The sequence below is a fragment of the Hemitrygon akajei genome, chromosome 6 (genome assembly GCF_048418815.1).
Source record: "Hemitrygon akajei chromosome 6, sHemAka1.3, whole genome shotgun sequence".
Lineage (NCBI taxonomy): Eukaryota > Metazoa > Chordata > Chondrichthyes > Myliobatiformes > Dasyatidae > Hemitrygon > Hemitrygon akajei.
Genome location: NC_133129.1, coordinates 121,876,560 through 121,885,009, shown reverse-complemented (window position 1 = coordinate 121,885,009; position 8,450 = coordinate 121,876,560).

Here is an 8,450-nt window from a genome sequence, read left to right as displayed (position 1 = left end):
TTTTTGTTTTCTTTGTGGTGTGCTGGCCCAGATTGCTCATGCACCGTAAGAGTTATTTGTTTTGACCAGTGCTAATTAAGTGTTCAGTTATTGTAAAGGCATGACTAATAGCAGTCATTATGCTTCCCACATGTAATCTTAATTTTTATAGCTGATTTCAAAGCACAGTCGTCCCTGTGATTTTTTAAAAATACTTAAGTGACAGTTGAAGTAGTGAACTGTTTGGATAGCATTGTCCAGCAAAATCTACAATTGGTGTAACACCTTTCATGTATTTGTGACAATCCAAAGCAGCCTCTTCAATGTGAAATTTAAATGCAGTCTCCTTGGTGCTTTGGATAAATTAAATTTCATATGTAGTAATGAGTTTCATTGCTAGATTATCCTGTTTTACTTGGCAGAGAGAAATATTGGGTTAGGTACCAGTGAAAACTCCCTTGTTCTTAAATATATTGAGTAACATTTAATATCAGACTTTGAAAAGTTAATGATTGTATGAAATTCATTGCATGATGAAATGCGGAGCTCCGTCTCTTGGGTCCCACAAATACTTCAAAAGCTGATTAAATGTCATTGTCAAAGATTCAGAAACTTAGTTAATATACTTGTTAAATTTAACACAAACTTGACAAGTTATTTGAAAACAGATTATTAAGGAAATGGCCATTTCCTTTCCATTGAAACAAATGAATTTATTAACTATGTACTAGCATTTGCTTAATGTTCAGAACTTCCATGTCTACTCATTTCGTGGCGGGTACCAATAGTTAGAGAGAAATGTTGGCAATTCCACATGGAAATACCTTATTTTGCTGGGGGGTGGAAATGACCTACTACTAACAATGGTAAACTGAAGTCAGGAAGTTGCGGTGCAATTCTCTAAAATGTTGACGAGGCCACACCTGGAATGTTGTGTACAGTTTTTGTCACACTTATTAAACTGGGAAGAGTCGAGAAATAATATACTGAGGTCTTGCCAGAATTTGGGGACGGAGTTAAAAGAACAGATTGCATAGACAGACTTCCTGTAATTTGGGAGTCTGAGACATAACCTGATGGTTATCTGAGATCAAGAGGGACATGAGGTAAAAGCTGTCTTTTTTTAATCCCCCGGGGAAGGGGTGCTTAAGAACAAAAGGGCTCTGTTTAAGGTCAGAGGTAAGATTTCAAATGGACATCAAGGGTAGTTTATTTGGACTGGGCTGCCAGAAGTGGTTGAAGTGGGCACAGTAGCAATGTATAAACACCATCTAGGTAAGTGCATAGTTAAGGCCTAGAGGGCAATGGACTAGCTTGCTGTGCAACAATCCTACCTGTCAATGCTGCATCCATTTTTAAAAAAAGAGTTCAAAAGGTAGTTAATTTTTAAATAAGTACCATGAAATTCAAAGGTAAAGAAGAAATTCTCATTTTGCTGCATTCAACTGTCACAAATGAGGCTACCTGGCCCTTTGCCATTGCACTTGTGTTAGAAACTGGTTGTCCTGTGAAGGTTTTGCCATGAAACTGTCAAGCAGATGTAATACTAATTGACCCTATGCATCTGCTGAAAGATGGCAGCACTGACCACACAATTTAGTACTGTCCTGGTATGTCTAGACATTTATGCTTGAATCTTGGAACTGAGCTCAAGATAGGCAAGATTGTATTCAACAACAGATTAAATTTCAAGTTTACATTTAAACTAAACAGATATATTCCACTACACAGCCACCAGTCTAGGTGCATATTCTAATGTGAAGGTAATTTAAATATGAGTAGTAAATAGGGAGTTGTAAGTACATTTTTTATCTGCAAAGAAAAATAGTGTCTCTGGAAGACTAAGATACAATGGACTGAAGTAATCCTTTTGTGGAAGTAGAGTAGAAAATAGCGAGTGTCGCTCCAATCTTTTTAAGAAGGAAGCGAGGCACAAGAAAGGAAATTATAGGCCAGTTAACCTGACTTCAGTGGTTGGGAAGAGACCGTTATTAAAGGGGGAGTTCAAAATTCAAAGTACATTTATTATCAAAGTACATGTGCCACATATACAACCCAAGATTCATTTTCTTGAAGGCATGCTTAAATAAATCCATTATAGAATTTAACCATAATGGAATTAATGAAAGATCACCTCTACCTGGGTTTTCAACCAGAGTGCAAGAGACAACAAACTGCAAATACAAAAAAAGTAATAATAATAAAGAATAGATATTGAGAACTTGTGATAAGGAGGCCTTGAAAGTGAGTCCATAAGTTGTGGAAATATTTCAATGATGGGGCAATGAAGTTTCCCCCTTTGGTTCAAGAGCCTGATGGTTGAGGCGTTCCTGAACCTGGTGGTGTGATTGCTGAGTCTCCTGTACCACCTTCCTGATAACAGCAGTGAGAAGAGAGCATATTCTGAATGATGATGCTGCTTTTCTGTGCCAATGCTTCGTGTGTGTGTATATACAATGGTAGGGAGGGCTTTACCTGTAATATACTGGGCTGTATCCACTACTTTTAGTAGGATTTTCCTTTCAAGGACATTGATGTTCATGGAAGAGGTGAAGGCACTTTAATAAAGTAGTAAAATTAATGGGATTTTAATCTCAATTCACTACAATCATTTATAGTCTACTTATTTTATTGCAATCTGTGATAATTTAATCATCTATTTCCTTAACATTGCTGTTGCCATACTAGGCTGTGATGCAGGCAATCAATATACTCTCTACTAAACATCTAGAGGTTTGTCAAACTTTTATGTCATACCAAATCTTCACAAACTTCTAAGAAAGCGGAGGTTCTTCGGAATTGCACTTGTGAAATATGAACACTGAGGAATTTACAGTTGCTGACCCTCTACATCTCTGAGGACTGGCTAATCAACTTCTGGTTTCTTCCCCGAAGTCAATAATCAGCTCCTTTGTCTTGCTGACCTTGAGTAAAAGGTTGTTAGATAGATAGATAGATAGATACTTTATTCATCCCCATGGGGAAATTCAACTTTTTTTTCCAATGTCCCATACACTTGTTGTAGCAAAACTAATTACATACAATACTTAACTCAGTAAAAAATATGATATGCATCTAGATCACTATCTCAAAAAGCATTAATAATAGCTTTTAAAAAGTTCTTAAGTCCTGGCGGTTGAATTGTAAAGCCTAATGGCATTGGGGAGTATTGACCTCTTCATCCTGTCTGAGGAGCATTGCATCGATAGTAACCTGTCGCTGAAACTGCTTCTCTGTCTCTGGATGGTGCTATGTAGAGGATGTTCAGAGTTTTCCATAATTGACCGTAGCCTACTCAGCGCCCTTCGCTCAGCTACCGATGTTAAACTCTCCAGCACTTTGCCCACGACAGAGTCCGCCTTCCTTACCAGCTTATTAAGACGTGAGGCGTCCCTCTTAATGCTTCCTCCCCAACACGCCACCACAAAGAAGAGGGTGCTCTCCACAACTGACCTATAGAACATCTTCAGCATCTCACTACAGACATTGAATGACGCCAACCTTCTAAGGAAGTACAGTCGACTCTGTGCCTTCCTGCACAAGGCATCTGTGTTGGCAGTCCAGTCTAGCTTCTCGTCTAACTGTACTCCCAGATACTTGTAGGTCTTAACCTGCTCCACACATTCTCCATTAATGATCACTGGCTCCATATGAGGCCTAGATCTCCTAAAGTCCACCACCATCTCCTTGGTCTTGGTGATATTGAGACGCAGGTAGTTTGAGTTGCACCATATCACAAAGTCCTGTATCAGTTTCCTATACTCCTCCTCCTGTCCATTCCTGACACTATGGCTGTGTCATCAGCGAACTTCTGCACATGGCAGGACTCCGAGTTATATTGGAAGTCTGATGTGTACAGGGTGAACAGGACCGGAGAGAGTACGGTTCCCTGCGGCGCTCCTGTGCTGCTGACCACCGTGTCAGACCTATGGCACTACTACTATGGCACTGCTCAGCCAGATTTTCAATCTCATTCCTATATGCTGATTAGTCACCACCTTTGATTTGGCCTACAACACTGATGTCTTGGAGTACGTGGAGGAATATGGTAAAGAAGGCCATAGTCAGCATAGCTTCCTTAAGTGCAACTCTGGCCTGAAGAGAACATCACAGCAACAGACCCTTTGCCCCATCTAGTCTGTGCCGAACCATTTAAACTGCCTACTACAATCAACTTGCACTGGTACCATTGTCCTCAATGCCCCTACATTTGTATACCTATCAAAACTTAAATGTTTAAGATAAGTCAAGCTGGCATGTGCCCCACACACATGATCCTGTAAGTGAAGAGGTTTCCCCTCATATTCACCTTAAGCTCTTCACCTTTCACCCTGAATACATGACTGCTAGTTGTAGTCTCACCCAACCTCAGTGGAAAAAGCCTGCTTGCATTTACCCTATCTATGCCCCTCATAATTTTTGTATATCTCTATCAAATATCTCAGTCTTCTATGTTCCAAGGAATAAAGTCCCAACCTATTCAATCTTATGAAACCCCCTGGTTTCCTTGGTTGTGTAAGCCTAGGGAAACCTCTGATCCTGTCACAGTCATGATACTGAAGCAGCTCTCCCACCCCAAACCCTGGTTTGTGTGGATGCGGTGTAATTTGCTACCCTGTTACAAATTAGTGCCATGAAACAAGACAGTGCACTGCATGTGATTAAAGGAATTATATTTATGAACCTTAACTAAAAAGTTAGTAAAGAAAAATAAAAAGAAAAGGACCCATTTTAATTAAACAGTCAAATGTGCACAGGTTGGAGCTCATCTTGAACTTCTCTGTCATTCACACGCTGGGCCCTTGGTCAGCGTAAAGGCACACACCACCTTCCAAATGTCGCTTGCGATCCATCTTGGACAAATGGGTCTCCCACCAGATCATACCCTGCAAGCGGTTCTCCCCAACATCTTCTCTCTTCATCTCTTGCCAAACCAAAAAATCACGTCAAGACCTACCTTGGTGTCCCTCACCAAGAAAACCTTCCCCTAACTGGATGGCACACATTCCACATCTTCAACAATAACCCAAACAGGCTGAAAGCAGAACAGACTGCTCTTACAGAACTGCTAAATGAAATGCCTAAAAATGTGAACTAGGGCATTACACTCCTAACTCAGATCCTTCAGTCTGAACAACAACATTGTAAAATTTCTCTGTACTCTTAACTTTATTTATATCTTTCCTGTAGGTACATGGCCAAAAGTGTGCACAATGCTCCAAATTAGGTCTCTCCAATGTCTTATACAATTCCAACATACTGTAACAGCTCATCTCCTCTACTCAATATTTTGATTTATAAAGGCCAATGTGCCAAAAGTTTTCTTTACAGCTGTCTGTGATATCTCTGCAAGCTCTGATCATCTTCCTCTCTGTCCGCTACACACTAATCTTGGTGTCATCTGCAAATTTGCTGATCCAGTTAACTACATTACCATGCAGATCACTGAAATTGATGACAAATGACAGCAGACCCAGCACTGATCTCTGCAGTACTCCACTAGTCTCAGGCTTCCAGTCAGAGAGGCAACCATCTACTGCCATTCTTTCCCCAAAAGCCAATGTCTAATTCAATTTACTACCTTTCCTTGAATGCCGAGTGACTGAACCTTCTTGCCTAACCTCCCATGTGGGACCTTGTCAAATGCCTTACCAAAATCCATGTAGACAACATCCACTGACGCCTTCAACTTTTCTGGTAACTTCCTCAAAGAATTCTATAAGATTGGTTAGACGTGACCTGCCATGCACGAAGCCATGTTGACTATCCCTAATCAGTCCATGCCTATCAAAATACTTATATGTCCAGTCCCCAAGAATACCTTACAATAATTTTCCCACTACTGATGTCCGGCTCACCAGCCAATAACTTCCTGCTTTATTTTTAGAGTCTTTTTTAAACAGCAAAACAACATTCACTATCCTCCAATCCTTTGGTACCTCACATATCACTAAGGATGATTTAAATATCTCTGCTAGGGCTACTACAATTTCTGAACTTACTGTCCACAGGGTCCGAGGGAACACATTGTCAGGCCCAGAGATTTATCTACCCTGATTTGCCTCAACACAGCAAACACCTCCTCCTCTGTAACCTGTATAGGGTCTATGAAGTCTCAATCCTTCTGAGGAAATTTAAGATGCAACCCATCTCTTCTGGCTCCACACATAGATTACCATTCTGATCATCCAGAGGACCAGTTTTTCCCCTTGCAATCCTTTTGCCCTTAACATATCTAGAATCCCTTAGAATTCTCCTTCACCTTGTCTGCTAGGGCAAACTCATGCCTTCTTTTAGCCCTCCTGCTTTCTTAGGTGTTCTCTTGCAAAATCACCTATTGTAGCAACCTTGCAACAGTCTGCGATCTCTCTACAAGTTTGTTCTTCTAAATCTGCCTGTAATATAGCTCCTTTAACATGTTTGCACCTTTCTCATTCCTCAGTTCCACCCATAACGAGTTCTCAAATCTGTCCTGTCTGAGCACTGTTGTGATATTTTCCCTGATTAGTAATGCCACCCCTCCTTTAATCCCTCCCTGTCTATTGTGTCTAAAACAACGGAACCATGGAATCTTGAGCTGCCAGTCCTGCTCCTCCTGCAACCTAGTCTCACTATATGGCTACAATATCATAATTCTATGTGTTGATCCATGCCCTGAGCTCATCTGCCTTTCCTACGATAATTGTATTGAGACGTATGCAGCTCAGGATATTAATCCTACCACGGTGTACCTTTTGATTCCTGACTTTGTCTGAGGTCTCAACAACATGTGTCTACAATATCTGTTTCCACAACCTTTCCACTATCTGTTCTGAGACTCTGGTTCCCATCTCCCTGCGACTCTAGTTTAAACCCCCTCGCCCCCGCTAGGATATTAGTCCTCCTCCAGTTTAGGTGCAAACTGTCTCATCGGTACAGGTCTCAGCTTCCCTGGAAGAGAGCCAAAAGGTCCAAAAGTCTAGAATATAGAAGAGTACAGTTTAGGAACAGGCCCTTCAGCCCACAGTGTTGTGCCGAACCAGCTAAAAAGTAAATAACCCCCAAAAATGAATCCCTCCAACCTACACTATGTCCATATCACTCCATCTTCCTGACATTCATCTACCTATCTAAATATCTCTTAAGAGCCTCTAACGTACTTGCCTCTACCACCATATGAGGCAACACATTCCAGGCTCTACCACTGAGTAAAAAACAACTTTCCCCCTCCAATCCCCTTTGAACCTTCAATGGATGCCCTTTGGTATTAATCATTTCTACTTGAAAAAAGATACTCACTGTCTACTCTATTCATGCCTCTTATAATCTTATAAGTCTCTATCAGATCTCCCCTCAGCCTCCACCACTCCAGAGAAAACAACCCAAGTTTGTCCAGCCTTTCATGATAGCCGATGCCCTCCGAACCAGGCAGCATCCTGGGAAACCTCTTCTGCACCCTCTCCAAAGCCTCAACATCCTTCCTATACTGGGGTGACCAGAACTGTACACAATACACCAGAGTTTTATAAAGTTGCAACATATTTCTTGGCATTTGAACTCAGTACATCCACTAATAAAAGCAAGCATCCCATAAAACTTTTTAAGCACCCTATCAACCCCTGTAGTCACTTCAATGGAGCTATAACTTTGGACCCCACAATCTCTCTGGTCAGCAACACTGTTAAGAATCTTGCCCTTAACAGTGATCTGTCTCCTTCCATTTGCCCTACCAAGATGCAACACCTCACAGTTGCCTGGTTTAAACTTCATCTGTCATTTATCTGCCCATATCTGCAACTGATCTATTTCACGCTGTGCAACACACACAAAATGCTGGTGGAACGCAGCAGGCCAGGCAGCATCTATAGGAAGAAGTACCATTGACGTTTTGGGCCGAGACCCTTTGTCAGGACTAACTGAAAGAAAAGATAGTAAGAGATTTGAAAGTGGGAAGGGGAAGGGAAAATCTGAAATGATAGGAGAAGGCACGAGGGGGAGGAGCTGGAAAGTTTATTGGCAAAAGGGATACACAGCTAGAGAAGGGAAAGGGTCATGGGACGGGAGTCCCAGGGAGAAAGAAAGGGGGAGGGGAGCACCAGAGGGAGATGGAGAACGGGCAGAGTGATTGTCAGAGGAGCAGAGAGAGAGGAAAAAAGGGAGGGGGGGAGGAGTGAGAATAATAAATTAATAAATAAAAGATGGGGTAAGAAGGTCAGGAGGGACATTAATGGAATTTAGAGAAATCAGTGCTCATGCTATCAGGTTGGAGGCTACCCAGACGGAATATCAGGTGTTGTTCCTCCAACCTGAGTGTGGCTTCATCTTGACAGTAGAGGAGGCCATGGATAGACATATCAGAATGGGAATGGGACGTGGAATTAAAATGTGTGGCCACTGGGAGATCCTGCTTTCTCTGGCAAACCGAGCGTAGGTGTTCAGCGAAATGGTCTCCCAGTCTGCGTCGGGTCTCACCAATATATAAAAGGCCACAC